Source organism: Heptranchias perlo, chromosome 11, assembly GCF_035084215.1.
Source record: "Heptranchias perlo isolate sHepPer1 chromosome 11, sHepPer1.hap1, whole genome shotgun sequence".
Lineage (NCBI taxonomy): Eukaryota > Metazoa > Chordata > Chondrichthyes > Hexanchiformes > Hexanchidae > Heptranchias > Heptranchias perlo.
In genome coordinates this window covers 38,861,848-38,874,919 of record NC_090335.1, presented here as the reverse complement: position 1 = coordinate 38,874,919, position 13,072 = coordinate 38,861,848, and the positions used below count along the sequence as shown (strand labels likewise).

General features: G+C 37.0%; 1 long non-coding RNA gene across 1 annotated transcript in view; it reads right to left on the bottom strand.

Moving 5' to 3' along the window:
* Positions 1–9,185, bottom strand: part of LOC137326936 (uncharacterized) — a 164,079-nt gene extending 154,894 nt beyond the window's left edge. Inside the window, exon 1 of the long non-coding RNA XR_010964303.1 lies at positions 9,016–9,185. This is a non-coding gene — a long non-coding RNA (uncharacterized lncRNA). The remainder of the gene's footprint in view (positions 1–9,015) is intronic.
* Between the last annotated feature and the right edge of the window lie 3,887 nt (positions 9,186–13,072).

Sequence of the window (13,072 nt, the reverse complement as noted above, 5' to 3'; positions counted from 1 at the left end):
CAGCCTCCACCACTCTTTGGAGCAAAGAATTCCAAAGGCTCACAACCCTCAGAAAAGAAATTTCTCCTCATCTCCATCTTAAATGAGCGACCCCTTATTCTGAGACTATGCCCTCTAGTTCTAGATTCCCCTATGAAGGGAAACATCCTCTCAGCATTTACCCTATCGAGTCCCCTCAGAATCTTATATGTTTCAATAAGATCTCCTCTCATTCTTCTAAACTCCAGTGAGTATAGGCCCAACCTGCTCAATCTTTCCTCATAAGAAAACCCTTCCATACCCGGAATCAACCTAGTGAACCTTCTGTGAACCATCTCCAATGCAAGTATATCCTTCCTTAAATAAGGGGACCAAAACTGTACGCAGTACTATAGGTGTGGTCTCAACAGCACCCTGTACATTTGTAGCAAGACTTCCCTGCTTTTATACTCCATCCCCTTAGATATAAAGGCCAATATTCCATTTGTCTTCCCAAATGCCTGCTGCACCTGTATGTTAACTTTTGTGTTTCATGTACGAAGACACCCAAATCCCTCTGTACCGCAGCATTCTGTAGTCTGTCTTCATTTATATATTTTGCTTTTTTATTCTTCCTACCAAAGTAGATGACTTCACATTTTCCCACATTATACTCCATCTGCCAAATTTTTGCCCACTCACTTAACCTATCTATATCTCTTTGCAGACACTTTGTGTCCTCTTCACAACTTACTTTTCCACCTATCTTTGTCTCATCAGCAAATTTGGCCACAGTACACTCACTTCCTTCATCCAAGTCATTGATATAGATTGTAAATAGTTGAGGCCCCAGCACTGAGCCCTGCAGCACCCCATTAGTTACAGATTACCATCCTGAAAATAACCCCTTTATTCCGACTCTCTGTTTTCTGTTAGTTAGCCAAACCTCTATCCATGCTAATATATTACCCCCAACACCATGAGCTCTTACCTTGTGCAGTAACCTTTTATGTGGCACCTTATCAAATGCCTTTTGGAAATCCAAATACACTACATCTACTGGTTCCCCTTTATGCACCCTGCTCGTTACTTCCTCAAAGAACTCTAATAAATTTGTCAAACACGATTTCCATTTCATAAAACCGTGTTGACTCTGCCTAATCATGCTATGATTTTCTAAGTGTCCTGTTACTACAATAATAGATTCTAGCATTTTCCCTACTACTGATGTCAGGCTAACTGGCCTATAGTTCCCTGTTTTCTCTCTCCCTCCCTCCTTTCTTGAATAGCAGGGTCATATTTTCTACCTTCCGGGGACTGTTCTAGAATCTAGGGAATTCTAGAAGATCAAAACCAATGCATCCACTATCTCTGCAGCCACCTCTTTTAAAACCCTAGGATGTAGGCAATCAAGCCCAGGTGATTTGTCAGCTTTTAGTCCCATTAATTTCTTTTTCTTTATTAATCTTAATTAGTTTAAGTTCCTCACTCTCATTAGACCCTAGGTTCCCCACTATTTCCGGTATGTTTTAGATCTTCTACTGTGAAGACAGATACGAAATACTTGTTAAACATCTCTGCCATTTCCTTATTCCCCATTATAATTTCTACTGCCTCTGCCCCTAAGGGACCCACGTTTACTTTCGCTAATCTCTTCCATTTTACATAGTTGTAGAAGCTCTTACAATCTGTTTTTATATTTCTTGCTAATTTATTCTCATTCAATTTTCTCCCCCTATCAATTTCTTGATCATCCTTTGCTGATTTCTAAAACCCTCCCAATCCTCAGGCTTACTACACTTTTTAGCAACACTGTAAGCCTCTTCCTCTAATCTAATGCTATCCTTAACTTCTCTAGTTAGCCACAGTTGGATCATTTTTCCCAGGGAGTTTTTATTCCTTAAGGGAATGTATATTCATTGAGAATTCTGAATTATTTCTTTAAATGTTCACCATTGCTTATCTACTGCCATATCTTTTAATCTAATTTCCCAATCTACCTTAGCCAAGTCACCCCTCATACCTACATTGTTGGCTTTGTTTAAATTTAAGACCCTCATTTCGAACTTAACTATATCAAACTCAATATAAAATGGAATATAAAATGTTTCACTACTGAAATTCAACAATTTTATTCTAAAAAATGCAATATTACTTTAAATACACAATTCTGATACAGTACACAATGGACCAGTGAGCCTTGTAATAAAATATTGGATTTCACACTCCATTCTGTATGAATCAACCTCCGTGCCAAGATATTTTCTGTGGTAAAGTATAGCCTGTTCTCTACTACGTTACTGGTAGCAGAGTGCACTATCTCAGACAGAACGTAAGACAAAGAGGGGTTCAAAATTTCACTGGTATGAGGTCCAGTTTTTTGGCTCAGAGTCGCACAAAATATTAATGTATTCCATGGGACCTATAAAGTAAATGGTAAAGTGCCAATTGTCCAGCACAATAGGGAGTGCCAATATTTACATAGGAGACTGAGGGCCTCCTGTGGCAAAACTTGGTACTAAACCATTAAATAAAAGAAATGTATCTTTGAAAAATGTCAAGAGTTCAATATTTTTATACTGTCAGATCAGTATACTCAACATAACGCTCCTCCCCTGCAGTAGCAAGGGTCTAATCAGATGGCACAAAAGCATACTTGAAGACTGTTTATGTAGTAGCACTGAAGGCAGTCATGGAGAAAATCATTATTTCGACTGACCTGTCATCCTGGCGGAAGGATAAAAATATTCTAGGAAGCTACACAGTGTAGATATCAGGTAAAAATGCAGTAAATAATCCACAAGGGAAGGTAATACAATTATGTAACGACGACCAGAATTCCATATAGCTGGTGGCCACAGAAATCTGTTACAATAAAATTCCTTTTTCCCTATAAAAGCAAATTTTCTTAGAATTAAACTGGAGGAAGTTCCCCTGTTCCAGCTGTTAATGAAACTCCTGTTAATTGGCACATCACCTTTATTCACTCAGTAGAATGTACTCTATGTTTAAGCACTAGCACAATACTCATTAACACATCACCTGGAAAGTAAGACTACATATTCTGATGAAAGGTCATTGACCTGAAACACTAACTCAGTTTCTTTCTCCACAGATGCTGTCTGACTTGCTGAGTATTTCCAGCATTTTCTGTTTTTATCCCACATATTTTGTAGGGTTTTCATTGTTCAAATCATATGAATTATCCTCACATTGAACTTAAAGAGGCTAATCAACTGTTCTGGGAAACCAGATGATGGGCTATAGCCCAGTGACGTTTTTGATGTGTTTTCAATATTGGGCAGTGCTGGCCCACATAGTATCTCCACATTATAAAAGTCTGCAATTTGTGACAGAACGTTTGTTCTCGAGGCTGGAACAACGTTCTCTACTCCCTACCACATCCCATGTTCAGTCACACATCTCAAGTTCAAAGTTTTTACTAATCATTCCAATTATTGTTAGTTAGTAGTTACCAAATATAGTTTGTATTTTTCCCTTTGTTTAGTTTCCAAAACTGTTGTTAGGGAAAAAAAACTCAAAAGTTGATGAGGCCAGGTCAACTGAAACTTTCAAAACTGAGATTGATAAATTTTTGTTAAGGGTATTAAGGGTTACGGAACCAAGGCGGGTAGATGGAGTTAAGAACAAATCAGCCATGATGTAATGGAATGGCGGAACAGGCTCAAGCAGCTGAATGGCCTACTCCTGATCATGTGGACGTACATCTAGACTCGCTGCAACATTAGATACAATCACTAGAGGATATTGACAATCATATGCTTTCTCCAGGACAATCAGTCAATCAGCCTGTTCAACTTCAATAGTGTGTGAAAATGCTGAAAGATTGTTCTTCTCGGCAAGACAAAAACAGATTTCATTGCAACTATATAATTAAATCCTAATGAAGTCTACTAACCATTTTCTTAAATGTAATGCCTGATAGAAGACATTTTTACATACAATTCACATTTCCTCCCAGTTCAGAAGTGAAAAGCAATTCAATTTTTCACACTTCATTTTTTAAGATTGTTTACATGCACCAGAAACCTTCCAGAAATCAGAAGAGAGAAAAATAAAAAGGACTAAGTTTGGAATTGTATCCACAATCGTTGATAAAGCTGAGAACTGCAATAAATTATTAATTCTCAGATTATAAGACTGGGCTACTTATGGCAAGGAAAAGTATATGTAATTGGAAGAACTGTACCTTATTAAGGCAATCAAAACTAGAAACAAGTAATAGCTCTGAAGATATCATTTTGGATTCCAAAGAGTGATAACCAGTTTAAAGACTGTATACCACTCGAAAGAGAGAAAAAAAAGTATTGGGTCATTCTGCGGTTGCATTCTCTATTCACTGGAAGCTCCCCACACCCTCACATTCCAGCCAGTAATAGATCAAACACTGACATAGATGGATTCGAACTACTCTTTTCCTCCTAAGCTACCACTACTGGTAAAGATGGTGTGCCTTTTTGATTGTTGCTAAATTAACGTTATAATTATGTCATCCACGGAGAACTTTTATTGAAGTAATGTTCTAGATCTGGAATTACCATACATACCTAGGTATCTGGCTTGTATTCACAGAAGTGTAAAATACTCCTATACGGAGATGCACTCTCACTTCAGAGTCAGAAGGTTGTGGGTTCAAGCCCCACTCCAGTGTCTTGAGTACATAATCTAGACTGGCACTTCCTCAGTACTGCATTGTTGGAGATGCCAGCTTTCAGTTGAGATGTTGAAGCGAGAGTTGATCTGCCCTCTCAGGTGCACATAAAAAATCCCATGGAATTATTTGAAAAAAAAAAGCAAAGATGTTCTCCAAGTGTCCTCTCAAACATATTTAACTCAACTATCACTAAAAGAGTCATTTCTTTCATTGCTGTTTGTAGGACCTTCTGTGTAAATTGGCTGTCATGTTTCCCTACATTACAACAGTGACTACACTTCAAAAGTACTTCTTTGGCTATGAAATGCTTTAGGACATCCTGAGGTCGTGAAAGGCGCCATATAAGCACGTTATTTTCTTTGTCTTTCACTTAGATTTAAAATAGAGAACAGCCCACCCTCCAGTGAAAGGCAGTTTGGCTATAAAAATAGCAGAGGAAATTAATAAACTGTGTTTTTGTGAATCTATGAAGATGTTCTATGACTAGTGTTAATAAAATGCATTTAAAATACTTTATCAGGGAAACATACAAATACTCTTAATAACTCAGCTTTCAGTTACATCATGACTAGCAGACTGCAGTTAAAGTCATAAATTTTGTATCAGCTAGTTAAACATCTAACCTTGAAAGACAAGTTAAAAATCTGGAAACGTAAAAGGCTAAAATCTGTACTGCTGCCTTTGTACATACAGACCAGTTATCAAACATTCTGCAAAGTACACTACACCCTCATTACAACACAGTCCTTTGGAGCCAAGTATTTGGAGTGTACTAACAACAAGGTGTGTACTGTAGGGAATATCATACATCATAAAACATACCATGAAAAAATGAAAGCGCCACAATCTGGTAAACATGTGGCAAAGATAGGTTTATAAAATAATCTAACAAGAATGTGTACACCCCGCCTTCATTAACATTTTATTTTTGCAGTAACAATATGCAAATAGTTGGTTAGCATACAGACCATTCCGGTCATATATGTTATTGCCTGGGCACTATGAGTAACGGTGTCGCCTTTGTTGCTACAATCTATCTAACTGCAAATTAAGATTGAGTACATCAAGTTTGCTTTGCAACTCTCAGTAGTGCATTTGTTGTTCCTGCGTAGGTATGTGACAAGTTCTTTGATACTACTTGAGAGCAGTTCTCTGAAATAAAATATATTATTTTTCCTTTCCATTTCAACCATTTTTTACCCACATGTACTAGGAAATAAACAGTTAAAGAAGCGGAATGTTTCCAAAACAACACAAGATAGTTGGCTCACATTATGTGCCAATAAACACCATCAGAAGTTGGTGGCAGGCTTTTGCAGAAGGCTCCACAAATAAATCTACAGCAATGTTCACAATATCCCCACTTTGTTAAAAAAAAGTCTAGCTGTCTAGAGGAGGATAAACTTAAGCAGAAAAATAGTATATAGGCTAATTTTCCAATTCTTGTCAAACTGCAAAACAAAGGTGCCAAACAATGGTGAATACCATCTGTCCACAAACATAGTATTTTCCATTCAAACATACGTCAACCATTAGTAAATGTTATGAGTTGCAAATGATTTAATATGGACCCCTAATAGCAAAACATAAATTGGAGCCTATTTAATTAGACAATGTGTCAATTCTTTTTCTCTTTTTGTGCCTTAATCTTAAGCACAGGAAACGCAGGTCACAGGGTATGTTAAAATCACTTCAGTTCAAATAACTCTGTCCATATACTGTTTGGAAGATCAGCATTTGTAGATTGAAACATGGAGGAACAAATTAATATCAAACCCAGAAGTTCTCATACTGAAACAATGTAGATTTATTCCTGCAAATAACTGCTTTTCCAAGTAAAGCTACAAAGGGGAAATAATTTCTGCAGAGTGGAAGTCAAATTTTAGGTCAACCCAAGAGCTTTTTAATTGTTAAATAAAATGAATGGGAACGACAAAGATTCGAATTTTGTTTTGGGAAAATGTTTTTAAAGAAATGAAGTTTAAATTTTGCACCCAAAATCCCTACATTGGGAAAATGTGTTCCTTTACCAAAACTGCTAATTGAGGGGTTTTATTTTGACTATACACCTATCCTTGTCTATCTAAATTATGTTTTTTTTAATTTAAAAATTGGTCCAAGAAGGTCCTACTAGTCTAAACATCTGCTGCAGTGAGACATGACATCTACCACCACTCAAAAATGGAGTCATGCTGCAGGTAGACAGCAAAATGCAACTGAAGTCTGTTCAACCCATCTACATTTAAAATGGTGATTTTGTTGGAGTAGCAGGAGTGCTATGTCACTAGTTTTTAACTTTAAGAAGTTTTTCAAATTGTCAAATCAGCAATTATATCATTAATTAAAATAAAGATTATGCTGAGCAGCTAGTTGCAGTCTTGCAAGTAGTGGATGCATGTTCCTACAGATAAAAAACTTCAACAAATCCCAGTTCTTGTATTTAGCTTTTCTTGTTAGATTGTATCTTCAGTTTGGATGTAAGTGTATAATACATTGTAGGACATAAAGCACATTCTAAGCTGGAAACAAATGTTTCCAAGCAGAGGAAGAGGGAAAGGGGGGAGGGAAGAAATGGGAATCTATGATTTTTAAAAAATGATTGGATGAGTTGCTTTTTGAAGGTGCAGAATATTGTTGCAAGGCCCCACTACCTTAAATATACTCTATTGTACAGAAATAACTTACATGTCCAAAACTGTGCCGGGGAGGTGCGAAACCATAGGGTGAAATAATATTAAACTTTTCCACTAACTTGGTATATTATGGTAACAGATTCGGGATTAAAAACTTTTTTCTGCAATTGAAAAAGTTACTGATTTCCTGAACCAAGCTGAAAAAACATTTTTAGTGACAGTATTCATTTATAATGGACCTCCATTCGAGAATCAAAACCATTCAGACACAAAGTCTATATCACAATATTTTCCCATATTTTCTTTACAGCACTGCTGTTAATTTTATTTCAGCAGTGTCTTTAAAAAGGATATTGTTACATAAAAATTGAGAATACTCATATTTTTGTAGCAAAGACTCCATGCTGCCATCACATGTTGTGTTTTTCCTCACTATATATAGCAAATATAAACGCAGAGTTTTATTTATAATCCCAGGATCTATAGAGGAGTAAAGCCACTGATTCCCTAGAATTTGTTCCATTCCTTATGGCCAAACTGCAATCAATACATGCTGTGCAGTATCTATAACAGCAGCAATGTCTCAAACAACTTATAAACTAAAAAGAATACAAAATAGTTAGACAACATCTCGAAGTTTGTAATTAATGACCCCATTGGATTATTAAAATATGTACTGTGGATAGACACCAAAATAGTGAGCAAACTAGAATTCTTCCAGAAAGTCAGAATAGTGTACTTTTTCGTATATATGTTGCTACATGTAGATACCGATCAAAATATTTCTAATATGATGTAATGAAATATGGCATTATTTTAATTACTTTCTTTAAAAAAACAAATGTAGACAAAAATATTTCAATACTAGTAGTAATTTGTCCTATTTAACTAAATTAGACAAATAGTTTCTCATTTGGGTATTTCTTTTAAATGTTCTATTATTTTCTGTTTTACATTAATATATCTAATTATGAGCAATTTACAAAATATGCCAACATTAAGCTTCAATATTGGTTTACTATGGCTTACATTAAGTAATTTTATTAATGATATGGACTAGAACAATATCTTTCAAATCAAATATAAAGATGGGGTGGCAAGTCGGAATTATTAGAAAGACTATTTTCTGCATGTGAAATTACAAACAATTAGTAAAAAATGATATCTGGCTCAATTTAGCACTGATAAAACAGTTAGAATTTCCCAGGATATACCCAGAAGTAAATAACGCTTAAAAATACCCCCGCCCCCCATGAAATTAATTATTTTACAGAATCATCAATCTAACAGTCTCCAGATAAAAACTACTTGCATCTTCTGCAGCTAGGGCCTGGTAATGCACTTCCAGACTTTTACTAAACTGTTAACATTTTTTACTCTCAAAGATTATCCAGCAGACAGACCAAAGACAGCGAATTGTTTTTTTTACTAATACTGTGAATGTCAAACGAACAAAGGAATTTAAAATTCCCACTTCGACCTGGATATTTTTTTGTCCCTCGCCCCCGCCCCCCCAAAATACCCACCCAAACCTTCATCACCTTTTCCCTAAGGACACTATTGAAAAAGCCAGTGCTCGACACAGATACCATTTATTACAGCCTTCAAAACCCCATAATTCACTGAAGCGACCATCTAAAGTCGCAAATTAATCTAAAATTTCACTTGATCATGATAGTCAAAGCGGAAAAAATACACAAGTTTTTAAATTATTTGACATTACTACTATTATTTTTAAAAGTCACATACCTTACTTGACCAAGTACAGAGATATATTTCCAGAAATAAAACACATTTCCAAAGTAGACACTTTGAATACTGTATCCATCTTCTGTATACACAAAAGACAACCTAACATGATAACCAGACATCCCGCCCCGAGACTACACTGATTGGTGCAGCGTCGCACCAGGAGTCTCATTACTAATAGCCCAACTGCTGTTTGTTGACCAGATTGATTGGCTTAAGGTCCATCCAAATTTCTATTATGTAACACACCGCGCCCCGATTGACTCAGACTGCCGTCAATCACAAACTCTGTCAAATTAATCACTTTTAGCCAGGGGCAGACAGCCGCGCGGAAGCTTTTATTGTCTCGCTGACCTGTCAATCACTCCACATGAAGAATCGACTGGCTCTGTCACCTGTCAATCATCCCAGCCGCCAGTGCATTGACCGCGCGCGACGTCAATCTCACACAACGCGCAGGCCATTGGCCGCCCGCGACGTCAATCAGCCGCGGAAATTCCGAGTTTATTTTCTCACATCAAGTTAGGTTGACGCCGTCCGTCGCCTGTTTTAGTTTCTACGCATTTTGTGTTTTGTATTTTTGTCTTTTCCCCGACGGCTGTCGACGCCTCGAAGCGGCAGGTGACAGAAAAAAAATAAAACGGCCTAAAATCCAGTGGCCTACTCACTTCCAGCCTGAGGGGAGAAAGGCCTCAATCATACTCAGACAGAACAAAGCCAAACAGGTACAAATAAAACCCCAAGTAGAAAAATACAACTCAAAAGTTAACCCCCCTTAATTATTTCTCTTTGTTTAAAAAAAAAAGTGACTCAACAGCTCCGTTATTTCTTTTTGAATAATGAAACCCCATGGCTATAACAAAACTAAAATAATAGAAACGTATGGGGATTGGGAGAAGATACGGACGTTAGTTTAAATTTATTTGCTGGAGAGGCTGGAAGTGAGTGTTGATATTGTTAAGATTATTGTAGCGGAGCAGTGTCTTCTCCCTCCGCCCCGGGGAAGGTTCATCACTCACTCTGTTAGTGAGACCGACCGCCCGCCCGCCGCGACAGTTCGGATTAACTCACAGACGCGTCGGCGACCCCGTTTTACCCCCCGCCCCCTCCCAACTCACACAGTACATAGAGAGAGGGGGGGGGGAAACAAACAGCACTGTGCGATTAGCGGGGAGGCGAGGACCGACAGCAACAAAAGTCGCACTCTTTGCCAAGAGCTCCTGACCGTTTTATCTGAACATTTAAAGGCGCGCGAAGGTTTCATTCCAAACTTACCGTTTGTTGTGAAGCGCGAGACGGCGGGTCAGAAAATGAGTGACGTAATTCAACCTGTTCGACCGTGACGTCACACATCGACAGGGCTCAAACACCCTGAACAATATTCTCACGTGTATTTTGTTGCAAATACTTGAATTAAGCGGTTTACGTTTTCTATTTCTTAAAAGTTTCTGATTAATTTTTTTTTTCGGAGAGGGTGTTTTTTTTAAAAAAAATTAAAAGGTCTTATTGTGGTGAATTGTTTCCAATAGTGTATCATTTTACCAGGTGGTTGTAAAGTGATATGTGAAATGACATGATGTTGTACCTGGTGCATTACAAACTTGTGCTGCGGTGTAGAGCTTTGAGCAGCAATTTTCGAAGCGGGTTCCCCAATTGTCCCATTAAATTAACCTACTGAAAAATCTCTCAAAAGGCAGAACTTGCCCCTCTTAAGTGATCTGAAATCCCAACTGATTTTGATTTTTTAAAATTGATTTGCAGTGTTTCTTTTCAGTTCTGTAAAACCAGCTGTAGCTTCTCCGCTGGATGTCGTCAACGGCAGCAACATAATTTCAATGCAAACAGGAAAGCTCACTGAATCAGGATGTTTCCTAAATCTCTTCGTAACTACAGTTTCAAATGTTATGTTATGGTAATCTTTCTTGAAGTATATTCTTTTAAAAAGAAATGCTCCAGATATTTCAGTTCTTTAAAGAATGTTTTATTGTAAATTAAGCTTATCAATTGTAAAATATGTTTTTCCATTTAATTGTGTTCAGGTCAATTAGCTACAAAATTCTGCCTATGAATATCTTAAAATATTAAATAACAGTAATAAAGTACCTGATTTACAATACTTTGTCACAAAACCTAAATTTAAAAAGAGATTTGCAAATTGGCTTGTATCTTTTCAGAAACCAATTACATTGTGGAATATAACATCATAAAATGACTGTTACCTAATTGCTCCATACACTGTATCCAACTGAACTTTATAATATCTTAGATCAAAATTGTTTCCATCTACTACCAATCAAGATCTAATATATCCTGTGATAACAGTGACCCAATAATTAAGGTCAAACTGATGGAGATTGATGAAGTGTTGCTACAGGATCGACTTTCAGATGTTATACTTTGCCTGTTCACTAGGCCAACTTTAGTTTTCCTTATATGGATAATAGTAGATAGCTAAGAATGATTGCACAACAACAATTTTATTGAGGGGTTTATATTATGTCATAAAATGCAGAAGCAAAACATGAGCGGTTTCTAGCAATCATGTGAGATTACAGCCTTGACAAAAAAACTTGTGTCAGTTTTTCTTTATTTTTTATTATGCTGTGCAGTTCATAGGAGACAGTTTTGTTTTATTCTGTGTCGATTACTTTTGATGAGAACAGCTGCCATGGTTAAAGCTAACTTACTGTGCCCCATGTGTTTGATGTGTGATGATGTGCATGCTAAAATATTAACATTTGTGACATAATTACCAGAAATTTACCAAGTGAAAATCCAATTGTTTACTGAGAAAATAAGTCTGTATATAATGTTACAGTAACTGATATGGAAGTGTCAAAGCTGCTCTGTTTATCAAATGTTTTTAGTTACGTGGCTGCCATATTGAATTTCAGAACGAGGGACAAGGTTGCTTATTTTTAATATGGAGACCATGACAGCAAGTGGTAAACTTTGTTAATAATTAAGCAGCCTTTTGTGTGCAAGAAACATTTGCACTCTTTTCAGATTTCTGCCAACTGGGAACTGGATCAGAGTAAAATGTGTTGGAAGGAAAGTTCATTTAATTTTAAATGTAGTATTTAATTTTGAATAAGTAGGCTATTGAAAAATAATAAGGTTGATTTAAAAGTTTTTTATTTTAATATAGTGTTTAATACCATAGAACATTTAAGATGTGGAAGTTATGTTTTTCCTCATTTTGTAAGTTCTTTTTCATTTTCTCCACATATTCCCCCTCACCAGCCACCTGCCAAGCTCCATGGAATTCCTTAAAGGGGAGAATAACTTATTCATAAGCCTCAGTTAATGCTCCTCTAGAGGCACCCACTAGGAGGTGTGCGTTCACTACCCCTGATATTTCCCCTCACGAAGACAACCTCTAATAGGTGCTTCAGACAAGGGTAGTCCAGAGAGATAGAGAAGGAGAGTCTGCTACATTCCAGAAAAGGGAATAATATTAAAGGGACATCAGGAATTGGAGAATTGCTTATAAGTACTGAGTCATGAACTTCAAAGAGATTAAAGGTATAACAAGCATTAATTGGACCCAGACTTTCAGCTTGCTGTCTTGGAGTTTCCAGTTCTCTGAGTCCAATGATAAGGAAGTTGATCAATCTTCTACACACAGCTAGAAAGTGTATCCAAGCCCCACCAATGCAAATTGCCTGGATCTAGAGGTTTTAGCAGATTGCACATTTGGAACAATTACATACTCACTTTAGCTTAAATCGTCAAAATTCCTGACTTTATGGTCCCCTTGCCTGGAATATTGTTCCAGACATGCTATTTGAAAGTCACCTTTAACTAACTAGTGGATCTCCCATGTGACATTGCTCATGGCAAGTCAGATGATACCAGAGAGTCTGAAAATGACAAAGTCAATGTAGCATCAGTGATTGAAATCTTAGAGGTGGCAAAGTTTTGCATTATGGCGAATCGAGAGTTGGCTGTGGGTGGGGAAGGTAATGCGTCAGGTGAGATTGAGTGAAGACAGAGAAATTGCAAGGGAAGGGCAAAGGAAACTTAGATGAAGATTGAAATCACCAAGCTGCTGAAT